Below are 12,825 nucleotides of genomic sequence, written 5' to 3'. Positions count from 1 at the left end.
TATGGAGGACTCTATGTACATGTGCAGGAGGTTGTTATGGAGGACTCTATGTACATGTGCAGGAGGTTGTTATGGAGGACTCTATGTACATGTGCAGGAGGTTGTTATGGAGGACTCTATGTACATGTGCAGGAGGTTGTTATGGAGGACTCTATGTACATGTGCAGGAGGATGTTATGGAGGACTCTATGTACATATGCAGGAGGTTGTTATGGAGGACTCTATGTACATGTGCAGGAGGTTGTTATGGAGGACTCTATGTACATGTGCAGGAGGTTGTTATGGTGGACTCTATGTACATGTGCAGGAGGTTGTTATTGGGGACTCTATGTACATGTGCAGGAGGTTGTTATGGAGGACTCTATGTACATGTGCAGGAGGTTGATATGGAGGACTCTATGTACATGTGCAGGAGGTTGTTATGGAGGACTCTATGTACATGTGCAGGAGGTTGATATGGAGGACTCTATGTACATGTGCAGGAGGTTGTTATGGAGGACTCTATGTACATGTGCAGGAGGTTGTTATGGCGGACTCTATGTACATGTACAGGAGGTTGTTATGGAGGACTCTATGTACATGTGCAGGAGGTTGTTATGGCGGACTCTATGTACATGTGCAGGAGGATGTTATGGAGGACTCTATGTACATGTGCAGGAGGTTGTTATGGAGGACTCTATGTACATGTGCAGGAGGTTGTTATGGCGGACTCTATGTACATGTGCAGGAGGTTGTTATGGGGGACTCTATGTACATGTGCAGGAGGTTGTTATGGAGGACTCTATGTACATGTGCAGGAGGTTGTTATGGAGGACTCTATGTACATGTGCAGGAGGTTGTTATGGAGGACTCTATGTACATGTGCAGGAGGTTGTTATGGAGGACTCTATGTACATGTGCAGGAGGTTGTTATGGAGGACTCTATGTACATGTGCAGGAGGTTGTTATTGGGGACTCTATGTACATGCGCAGGAGGTTGTTATGGAGGACTCTATGTACATGTGCAGGAGGTTGTTATGGAGGACTCTATGTACATGTGCAGGAGGATGTTATGGGGGACTCTATGTACATGTGCAGGAGGTTGTTATGGAGGACTCTATGTACATGTGCAGGAGGTTGTTATGGAGGACTCTATGTACATGTGCAGGAGGTTGTTATGGCGGACTCTATGTACATGTGCAGGAGGTTGTTATGGAGGACTCTATGTACATGTGCAGGAGGTTGTTATGGAGGACTCTATGTACATGTGCAGGAGGTTGTTATGGAGGACTCTATGTACATATGCAGGAGGTTGTTATGGAGGACTCTATGTACATGTGCAGGAGGTTGTTATGGAGGACTCTATGTACATGTGCAGGAGGTTGTTATGGTGGACTCTATGTACATGTGCAGGAGGTTGTTATTGGGGACTCTATGTACATGTGCAGGAGGTTGTTATGGAGGACTCTATGTACATGTGCAGGAGGTTGATATGGAGGACTCTATGTACATGTGCAGGAGGTTGTTATGGAGGACTCTATGTACATGTGCAGGAGGTTGTTATGGAGGACTCTATGTACATGTGCAGGAGGTTGTTATGGAGGACTCTATGTACATGTGCAGGAGGTTGTTATGGAGGACTCTATGTACATGTGCAGGAGGATGTTATGGAGGACTCTATGTACATGTGCAGGAGGTTGTTATGGAGGACTCTATGTACATGTGCAGGAGGTTGTTATGGTGGACTCTATGTACATGTGCAGGAGGTTGTTATTGGGGACTCTATGTACATGTGCAGGAGGTTGTTATGGTGGACTCTATGTACATGTGCAGGAGGTTGTTATTGGGGACTCTATGTACATGTGCAGGAGGTTGTTATGGAGGACTCTATGTACATGTGCAGGAGGTTGATATGGAGGACTCTATGTACATGTGCAGGAGGTTGTTATGGAGGACTCTATGTACATGTGCAGGAGGTTGATATGGAGGACTCTATGTACATGTGCAGGAGGTTGTTATGGAGGACTCTATGTACATGTGCAGGAGGTTGTTATGGCGGACTCTATGTACATGTACAGGAGGTTGTTATGGAGGACTCTATGTACATGTGCAGGAGGTTGTTATGGAGGACTCTATGTACATGTACAGGAGGTTGTTATGGAGGAGTCTATGTACATGTGCAGGAGGTTGTTATGGAGGACTCTATGTACATGTACAGGAGGTTGTTATGGAGGAGTCTATGTACATGTGCAGGAGGTTGTTATGGAGGACTCTATGTACATGTACAGGAGGTTGTTATGGAGGACTCTATGTACATGTGCAGGAGGTTGTTATGGAGGACTCTATGTACATGTGCAGGAGGATGTTATGGGGGACTCTATGTACATGTGCAGGAGGTTGTTATGGAGGAGTCTATGTACATGTGCAGGAGGTTGTTATGGAGGACTCTATGTACATGTGCAGGAGGTTGTTATGGAGGACTCTATGTACATGTGCAGGAGGATGTTATGGAGGACTCTATGTACATGTGCAGGAGGTTGTTATGGAGGACTCTATGTACATGTGCAGGAGGTTGATATGGAGGACTCTATGTACATGTGCAGGAGGTTGTTATGGAGGACTCTATGTACATGTGCAGGAGGTTGTTATGGCGGACTCTATGTACATGTACAGGAGGTTGTTATGGAGGACTCTATGTACATGTGCAGGAGGTTGTTATGGAGGACTCTATGTACATGTACAGGAGGTTGTTATGGAGGAGTCTATGTACATGTGCAGGAGGTTGTTATGGAGGACTCTATGTACATGTACAGGAGGTTGTTATGGAGGAGTCTATGTACATGTGCAGGAGGTTGTTATGGAGGACTCTATGTACATGTACAGGAGGTTGTTATGGAGGACTCTATGTACATGTGCAGGAGGTTGTTATGGAGGACTCTATGTACATGTGCAGGAGGATGTTATGGGGGACTCTATGTACATGTGCAGGAGGTTGTTATGGAGGAGTCTATGTACATGTGCAGGAGGTTGTTATGGAGGACTCTATGTACATGTGCAGGAGGTTGTTATGGAGGACTCTATGTACATGTGCAGGAGGTTGTTATGGAGGACTCTATGTACATGTGCAGGAGGTTGTTATGGTGGACTCTATGTACATGTGCAGGAGGTTGTTATGGAGGACTCTATGTACATGTGCAGGAGGTTGTTATGGAGGACTCTATGTACATGTGCAGGAGGATGTTATGGGGGACTCTATGTACATGTGCAGGAGGTTGTTATGGAGGACTCTATGTACATGTGCAGGAGGTTGTTATGGAGGACTCTATGTACATGTGCAGGAGGTTGTTATGGCGGACTCTATGTACATGTGCAGGAGGTTGTTATGGAGGACTCTATGTACATGTGCAGGAGGTTGTTATGGAGGACTCTATGTACATGTGCAGGAGGTTGTTATGGAGGACTCTATGTACATGTGCAGGAGGTTGTTATGGAGGACTCTATGTACATGTGCAGGAGGTTGTTATGGCGGACTCTATGTACATGTGCAGGAGGATGTTATGGAGGACTCTATGTACATGTGCAGGAGGTTGTTATGGAGGACTCTATGTACATGTGCAGGAGGTTGTTATGGAGGACTCTATGTACATGTGCAGGAGGTTGTTATGGAGGACTCTATGTACATGTGCAGGAGGTTGTTATGGAGGACTCTATGTACATGTGCAGGAGGTTGTTATGGGGGACTCTATGTACATGTGCAGGAGGTTGTTATGGAGGACTCTATGTACATGTGCAGGAGGTTGTTATGGGGGACTCTATGTACATGTGCAGGAGGTTGTTATGGAGGACTCTATGTACATGTGCAGGAGGTTGTTATGGAGGACTCTATGTACATGTGCAGGAGGTTGTTATGGAGGACTCTATATACATGTGCAGGAGGTTGTTATGGAGGACTCTATGTACATGTGCAGGAGGTTGTTATGGAGGACTCTATGTACATGTGCAGGAGGTTGTTATGGAGGACTCTATGTACATATGCAGGAGGTTGTTATGGAGGACTCTATGTACATGTGCAGGAGGTTGTTATGGAGGACTCTATGTACATGTGCAGGAGGTTGTTATGGAGGACTCTATGTACATGTGCAGGAGGTTGTTATGGAGGACTCTATGTACATGTGCAGGAGGTTGTTATGGGGGACTCTATGTACATGTGCAGGAGGTTGTTATGGAGGACTCTATGTACATGTGCAGGAGGTTGTTATGGGGGACTCTATGTACATGTGCAGGAGGTTGTTATGGAGGACTCTATGTACATGTGCAGGAGGTTGTTATGGAGGACTCTATGTACATGTGCAGGAGGTTGTTATGGAGGACTCTATGTACATGTGCAGGAGGTTGTTATGGAGGACTCTATATACATGTGCAGGAGGTTGTTATGGAGGACTCTATGTACATGTGCAGGAGGTTGTTATGGAGGACTCTATGTACATGTGCAGGAGGTTGTTATGGAGGACTCTATGTACATATGCAGGAGGTTGTTATGGAGGACTCTATGTACATGTGCAGGAGGATGTTATGGAGGACTCTATGTACATGTGCAGGAGGTTGTTATGGAGGACTCTATGTACATGTGCAGGAGGTTGTTATGGAGGACTCTATATACATGTGCAGGAGGTTGTTATGGAGGACTCTATGTACATGTGCAGGAGGTTGTTATGGAGGACTCTATGTACATGTGCAGGAGGTTGTTATGGAGGACTCTATGTACATATGCAGGAGGTTGTTATGGAGGACTCTATGTACATGTGCAGGAGGTTGTTATGGAGGACTCTATGTACATGTGCAGGAGGTTGTTATGGAGGACTCTATGTACATGTGCAGGAGGTTGTTATGGAGGACTCTATGTACATGTGCAGGAGGTTGTTATGGCGGAGTCTATGTACATGTGCAGGAGGTTGTTATGGAGGACTCTATGTACATGTGCAGGAGGTTGTTATGGCGGTCTCTATGTACATGTGCAGGAGGTTGTTATGGAGGACTCTATGTACAGGTGCAGGAGGTTGTTATGGAGGACTCTATGTACATGTGCAGGAGGTTGTTATGGAGGACTCTATGTACAGGTGCAGGAGGTTGTTATGGAGGACTCTATGTACATGTGCAGGAGGTTGTTATGGAGGACTCTATGTACATGTGCAGGAGGTTGTTATGGTGGACTCTATGTACATGTGCAGGAGGTTGTTATGGGGGACTCTATGTACATGTGCAGGAGGTTGTTATGGAGGACTCTATGTACATGTGCAGGAGGTTGTTATGGAGGACTCTATGTACATGTGCAGGAGGTTGTTATGGAGGACTCTATGTACATGTGCAGGAGGTTGTTATGGAGGACTCTATGTACATGTGCAGGAGGTTGTTATGGAGGACTCTATGTACATGTGCAGGAGGTTGTTATGGAGGACTCTATGTACATGTGCAGGAGGTTGATATGGAGGACTCTATGTACATGTGCAGGAGGTTGTTATGGGGGACTCTATGTACATGTGCAGGAGGTTGTTATGGAGGACTCTATGTACATGTGCAGGAGGTTGTTATGGAGGACTCTATGTACATGTGCAGGAGGTTGTTATGGAGGACTCTATGTACATGTGCAGGAGGTTGTTATGGAGGACTCTATGTACATGTGCAGGAGGTTGTTATGGAGGACTCTATGTACATGTGCAGGAGGTTGTTATGGAGGACTCTATGTACATGTGCAGGAGGTTGTTATGGAGGACTCTATGTACATGTGCAGGAGGTTGTTATGGAGGACTCTATGTACATGTGCAGGAGGTTGTTATGGAGGACTCTATGTACAGGTGCAGGAGGTTGTTATGGGGGACTCTATGTACATGTGCAGGAGGTTGTTATGGAGGACTCTATGTACATGTGCAGGAGGTTGTTATGGAGGACTCTATGTACATGTGCAGGAGGTTGTTATGGAGGACTCTATGTACATGTGCAGGAGGTTGTTATGGAGGACTCTATGTACATGTGCAGGAGGTTGTTATGGAGGACTCTATGTACATGTGCAGGAGGTTGTTATGGTGGACTCTATGTACATGTACAGGAGGTTGTTATGGAGGACTCTATGTACATGCGCAGGAGGTTGTTATGGAGGGCTCTATGTACATGTGCAGGAGGTTGTTATGGCGGACTCTATGTACATGTGCAGGAGGTTGTTATGGAGGACTCTATGTACATGTGCAGGAGGTTGTTATGGCGGACTCTATGTACATGTGCAGGAGGTTGTTATGGAGGACTCTATGTACATGTGAAGGAGGTTGTTATGGAGGACTCTATGTACATGTGCAGGAGGTTGTTATGGAGGACTCTATGTACATGTGCAGGAGGTTGTTATGGAGGACTCTATGTACATGTGCAGGAGGTTGTTATGGTGGACTCTATGTACATGTGCAGGAGGTTGTTATGGAGGACTCTATGTACATGTGCAGGAGGTTGTTATGGAGGACTCTATGTACATGTGCAGGAGGTTGTTATGGTGGACTCTATGTACATGTGCAGGAGGATGTTATGGAGGACTCTATGTACATGTGCAGGAGGTTGTTATGGAGGACTCTATGTACATGTGCAGGAGGATGTTATGGAGGACTCTATGTACATGTGCAGGAGGTTGTTATGGAGGACTCTATGTACATGTGCAGGAGGTTGTTATGGAGGACTCTATGTACATGTGCAGGAGGTTGTTATGGGGGACTCTATGTACATGTGCAGGAGGATGTTATGGAGGACTCTATGTACATGTGCAGGAGGTTGTTATGGGGGACTCTATGTACATGTGCAGGAGGTTGTTATGGAGGACTCTATGTACATGTGCAGGAGGTTGTTATGGTGGACTCTATGTACATGTGCAGGAGGTTGTTATGGGGGACTCTATGTACATGTGCAGGAGGTTGTTATGGAGGGCTCTATGTACATGTGCAGGAGGTTGTTATGGAGGACTCTATGTACATGTGCAGGAGGTTGTTATGGAGGACTCTATGTACATGTGCAGGAGGTTGTTATGGAGGACTCTATGTACATGTGCAGGAGGTTGTTATGGAGGACTCTATGTACATATGCAGGAGGTTGTTATGGAGGACTCTATGTACATGTGCAGGAGGTTGTTATGGAGGGCTCTATGTACATGTGCAGGAGGTTGTTATGGAGGACTCTATGTACATGTGCAGGAGGTTGTTATGGAGGACTCTATGTACATGTGCAGGAGGTTGATATGGAGGACTCTATGTACATGTGCAGGAGGTTGTTATGGAGGACTCTATGTACATGTGCAGGAGGTTGTTATGGAGGACTCTATGTACATGTGCAGGAGGTTGTTATGGAGGACTCTATGTACATGCGCAGGAGGTTGTTATGGAGGACTCTATGTACATGCGCAGGAGGTTGTTATGGAGGACTCTATGTACATGTGCAGGAGGTTGTTATGGAGGACTCTATGTACATGTGCAGGAGGTTGTTATGGAGGACTCTATGTACATGTGCAGGAGGTTGTTATGGAGGACTCTATGTACATGTGCAGGAGGTTGTTATGGAGGACTCTATGTACATGTGCAGGAGGTTGTTATGGAGGACTCTATGTACATGTGCAGGAGGTTGTTATGGAGGACTCTATGTACATGTGCAGGAGGCTGTTATGGAGGACTCTATGTACATGTGCAGGAGGTTGTTATGGGGGACTCTATGTACATGTGCAGGAGGTTGTTATGGAGGACTCTATGTACATGTGCAGGAGGTTGTTATGGAGGACTCTATGTACATGTGCAGGAGGTTGTTATGGAGGACTCTATGTACATGTGCAGGAGGTTGTTATGGTGGACTCTATGTACATGTGCAGGAGGTTGTTATGGAGGACTCTATGTACATGTGCAGGAGGTTGTTATGGAGGACTCTATGTACATGTGCAGGAGGTTGTTATGGGGGACTCTATGTACATGTGCAGGAGGTTGTTATGGAGGACTCTATGTACATGTGCAGGAGGTTGTTATGGAGGACTCTATGTACATGTGCAGGAGGCTGTTATGGAGGACTCTATGTACATGTGCTGGAGGTTGTTATGGCGGACTCTATGTACATGTGCAGGAGGTTGTTATGGAGGACTCTATGTACATGTGCTGGAGGTTGTTATGGAGGGCTCTATGTACATGTGCAGGAGGCTGTTATGGCGGTCTCTATGTACATGTGCAGGAGGTTGTTATGGAGGACTCTATGTACATGTGCAGGAGGTTGTTATGGAGGACTCTATGTACATGTGCAGGAGGTTGTTATGGCGGACTCTATGTACATGTGCAGGAGGTTGTTATGGAGGACTCTATGTACATGTGCAGGAGGTTGTTATGAAGGACTCTATGTACATGTGCAGGAGGCTGTTATGGCGGTCTCTATGTACATGTGCAGGAGGTTGTTATGGAGGACTCTATGTACATGTGCAGGAGGTTGTTATGGAGGACTCTATGTACATGTGCAGGAGGTTGTTATGGAGGACTCTATGTACATGTGCAGGAGGTTGTTATGGCGGACTCTATGTACATGTGCAGGAGGTTGTTATGGAGGACTCTATGTACATGTGCAGGAGGTTGTTATGGCGGACTCTATGTACATGTGCAGGAGGTTGTTATGGAGGACTCTATGTCCATGTGCAGGAGGTTGTTATGGAGGACTCTATGTACATGTGCAGGAGGTTGTTATGGAGGACTCTATGTACATGTGCAGGAGGTTGTTATGGAGGACTCTATGTACATGTGCAGGAGGTTGTTATGGGGGACTCTATGTACATGTGCAGGAGGTTGTTATGGAGGACTCTATGTACATCTGCAGGAGGTTGTTATGGAGGACTCTATGTACATGTGCAGGAGGTTGTTATGGAGGACTCTATGTACATGTGCAGGAGGATGTTATGGGGGACTCTATGTACATGTGCAGGAGGTTGTTATGGAGGACTCTATGTACATGTGCAGGAGGTTGTTATGGAGGACTCTATGTACATGTGCAGGAGGTTGTTATGGAGGACTCTATGTACATGTGCAGGAGGTTGTTATGGAGGACTCTATGTACAGGTGCAGGAGGTTGTTATGGAGGACTCTATGTACATGTGCAGGAGGTTGTTATGGAGGACTCTATGTACATGTGCAGGAGGTTGTTATGGAGGACTCTATGTACATGTGCAGGAGGTTGTTATGGAGGACTCTATGTACATGTGCAGGAGGTTGTTATGGAGGACTCTATGTACATGTGCAGGAGGTTGTTATGGAGGACTCTATGTACATGTGCAGGAGGTTGTTATGGGGGACTCTATGTACATGTGCAGGAGGTTGTTATGGAGGACTCTATGTACATGTGCAGGAGGTTGTTATGGAGGACTCTATGTACATGTGCAGGAGGTTGTTATGGAGGACTCTATGTACATGTGCAGGAGGTTGTTATGGAGGACTCTATGTACATGTACAGGAGGTTGTTATTGCGGAGTCTATGTACATGCGCAGGAGGTTGTTATGGAGGACTCTATGTACATGTACAGGAGGTTGTTATGGAGGACTCTATGTACATGTACAGGAGGTTGTTATGGCGGAGTCTATGTACATGCGCAGGAGGTTGTTATGGGGGACTCTATGTACATGTACAGGAGGTTGTTATGGCGGAGTCTATGTACATGCGCAGGAGGTTGTTATGGAGGACTCTATGTACATGCGCAGGAGGTTGTTATGGAGGACTCTATGTACATGTGCAGGAGGTTGTTATGGTGGACTCTATGTACATGTACAGGAGGTTGTTATGGAGGACTCTATGTACATGTACAGGAGGTTGTTATGGCGGAGTCTATGTACATGTGCAGGAGGTTGTTATGGAGGACTCTATGTACATGCGCAGGAGGTTGTTATGGAGGACTCTATGTACATGTACAGGAGGTTGTTATGGCGGAGTCTATGTACATGCGCAGGAGGTTGTTATGGAGGACTCTATGTACATGCGCAGGAGGTTGTTATGGAGGAGTCTATGTACATGTGCAGGAGGTTGTTATGGAGGACTCTATGTACATGTGCAGGAGGTTGTTATGGAGGACTCTATGTACATGCGCAGGAGGTTGTTATGGAGGACTCTATGTACATGTGCAGGAGGTTGATATGGAGGACTCTATGTACATGTGCAGGAGGTTGTTATGGAGGACTCTATGTACATGTGCAGGAGGTTGTTATGGGGGACTCTATGTACATGTGCAGGAGGTTGTTATGGCGGACTCTATGTACATGCGCAGGAGGTTGTTATGGAGGACTCTATGTACATGCGCAGGAGGTTGTTATGGAGGAGTCTATGTACATGTGCAGGAGGTTGTTATGGTGGACTCTATGTACATGTGAAGGAGGTTGTTATGGAGGACTCTATGTACATGTGCAGGAGGTTGTTATGGAGGACTCTATGTACATGCGCAGGAGGTTGTTATGGAGGACTCTATGTACATGTGCAGGAGGTTGTTATGGAGGACTCTATGTACATGTGCAGGAGGATGTTATGGAGGACTCTATGTACATGTGCAGGAGGTTGTTATGGCGGACTCTATGTACATGCGCAGGAGGTTGTTATGGAGGACTCTATGTACATGCGCAGGAGGTTGTTATGGAGGAGTCTATGTACATGTGCAGGAGGTTGTTATGGTGGACTCTATGTACATGTGAAGGAGGTTGTTATGGAGGACTCTATGTACATGTGCAGGAGGTTGTTATGGAGGACTCTATGTACATGCGCAGGAGGTTGTTATGGAGGACTCTATGTACATGTGCAGGAGGTTGATATGGAGGACTCTATGTACATGTGCAGGAGGTTGTTATGGGGGACTCTATGTACATGTGCAGGAGGTTGTTATGGAGGACTCTATGTACATGTGCAGGAGGTTGTTATGGCGGACTCTATGTACATGTGCAGGAGGTTGTTATGGAGGACTCTATGTACATGTGCAGGAGGATGTTATGGAGGACTCTATGTACATGTGCAGGAGGTTGTTATGGGGGACTCTATGTACATGTGCAGGAGGTTGTTATGGAGGACTCTATGTACATGTGCAGGAGGTTGTTATGGAGGACTCTATGTACATGTGCAGGAGGTTGTTATGGGGGACTCTATGTACATGTGCAGGAGGTTGTTATGGAGGACTCTATGTACATGTGCAGGAGGTTGTTATGGAGGACTCTATGTACATGTGCAGGAGGTTGTTATGGTGGACTCTATGTACATGTGCAGGAGGTTGTTATGGAGGACTCTATGTACATGTGCAGGAGGTTGTTATGGAGGACTCTATGTACATGTGCAGGAGGTTGTTATGGTGGACTCTATGTACATGTGCAGGAGGATGTTATGGAGGACTCTATGTACATGTGCAGGAGGTTGTTATGGAGGACTCTATGTACATGTGCCGGAGGTTGTTATGGCGGAGTCTATGTACAGGTGCAGGAGGTTGTTATGGAGGACTCTATGTACATGTGCAGGAGGTTGTTATGGGGGACTCTATGTACATGTGCAGGAGGTTGTTATGGAGGACTCTATGTACATGTGCAGGAGGTTGTTATGGGGGACTCTATGTACATGTGCAGGAGGTTGTTATGGAGGACTCTATGTACATGTGCAGGAGGTTGTTATGGAGGACTCTATGTACATGTGCAGGAGGTTGTTATGGAGGGCTCTATGTACATGTGCAGGAGGTTGTTATGGAGGACTCTATGTACATGTGCAGGAGGTTGTTATGGAGGACTCTATGTACATGTGCAGGAGGTTGTTATGGAGGACTCTATGTACATGTGCAGGAGGTTGTTATGGAGGACTCTATGTACATGTGCAGGAGGTTGTTATGGAGGACTCTATGTACATGTGCAGGAGGTTGTTATGGAGGACTCTATGTACATGTGCAGGAGGTTGTTATGGGGGACTCTATGTACATGTGCAGGAGGTTGTTATGGAGGACTCTATGTACATGTACAGGAGGTTGTTATGGAGGAGTCTATGTACATGTACAGGAGGTTGTTATGGAGGACTCTATGTACATGTGCAGGAGGTTGTTATGGAGGACTCTATGTACATGTGCAGGAGGTTGTTATGGGGGACTCTATGTACATGTGCAGGAGGTTGTTATGGAGGACTCTATGTACATGTACAGGAGGTTGTTATGGAGGAGTCTATGTACATGTGCAGGAGGTTGTTATGGAGGACTCTATGTACATGTACAGGAGGTTGTTATGGAGGACTCTATGTACATGTGCAGGAGGTTGTTATGGAGGACTCTATGTACATGTGCAGGAGGATGTTATGGGGGACTCTATGTACATGTGCAGGAGGTTGTTATGGAGGAGTCTATGTACATGTGCAGGAGGTTGTTATGGAGGACTCTATGTACATGTGCAGGAGGTTGTTATGGGGGACTCTATGTACATGTGCAGGAGGATGTTATGGAGGACTCTATGTACATGTGCAGGAGGTTGTTATGGAGGACTCTATGTACATGTGCAGGAGGTTGTTATGGAGGACTCTATGTACATGTGCAGGAGGTTGTTATGGAGGACTCTATGTACATGTGCAGGAGGTTGTTATGGGGGACTCTATGTACATGTGCAGGAGGTTGTTATGGAGGGCTCTATGTACATTTGCAGGAGGTTGTTATGGAGGACTCTATGTACATGTGCAGGAGGTTGTTATGGAGGACTCTATGTACATGTGCAGGAGGTTGTTATGGGGGACTCTATGTACATGTGCAGGAGGATGTTATGGAGGACTCTATGTACATGTGCAGGAGGATGTTATGGAGGACTCTAT

This window comes from Engystomops pustulosus, chromosome 8 (genome assembly GCF_040894005.1).
Source record: "Engystomops pustulosus chromosome 8, aEngPut4.maternal, whole genome shotgun sequence".
Lineage (NCBI taxonomy): Eukaryota > Metazoa > Chordata > Amphibia > Anura > Leptodactylidae > Engystomops > Engystomops pustulosus.
This window is presented reverse-complemented; position numbering follows the sequence as displayed.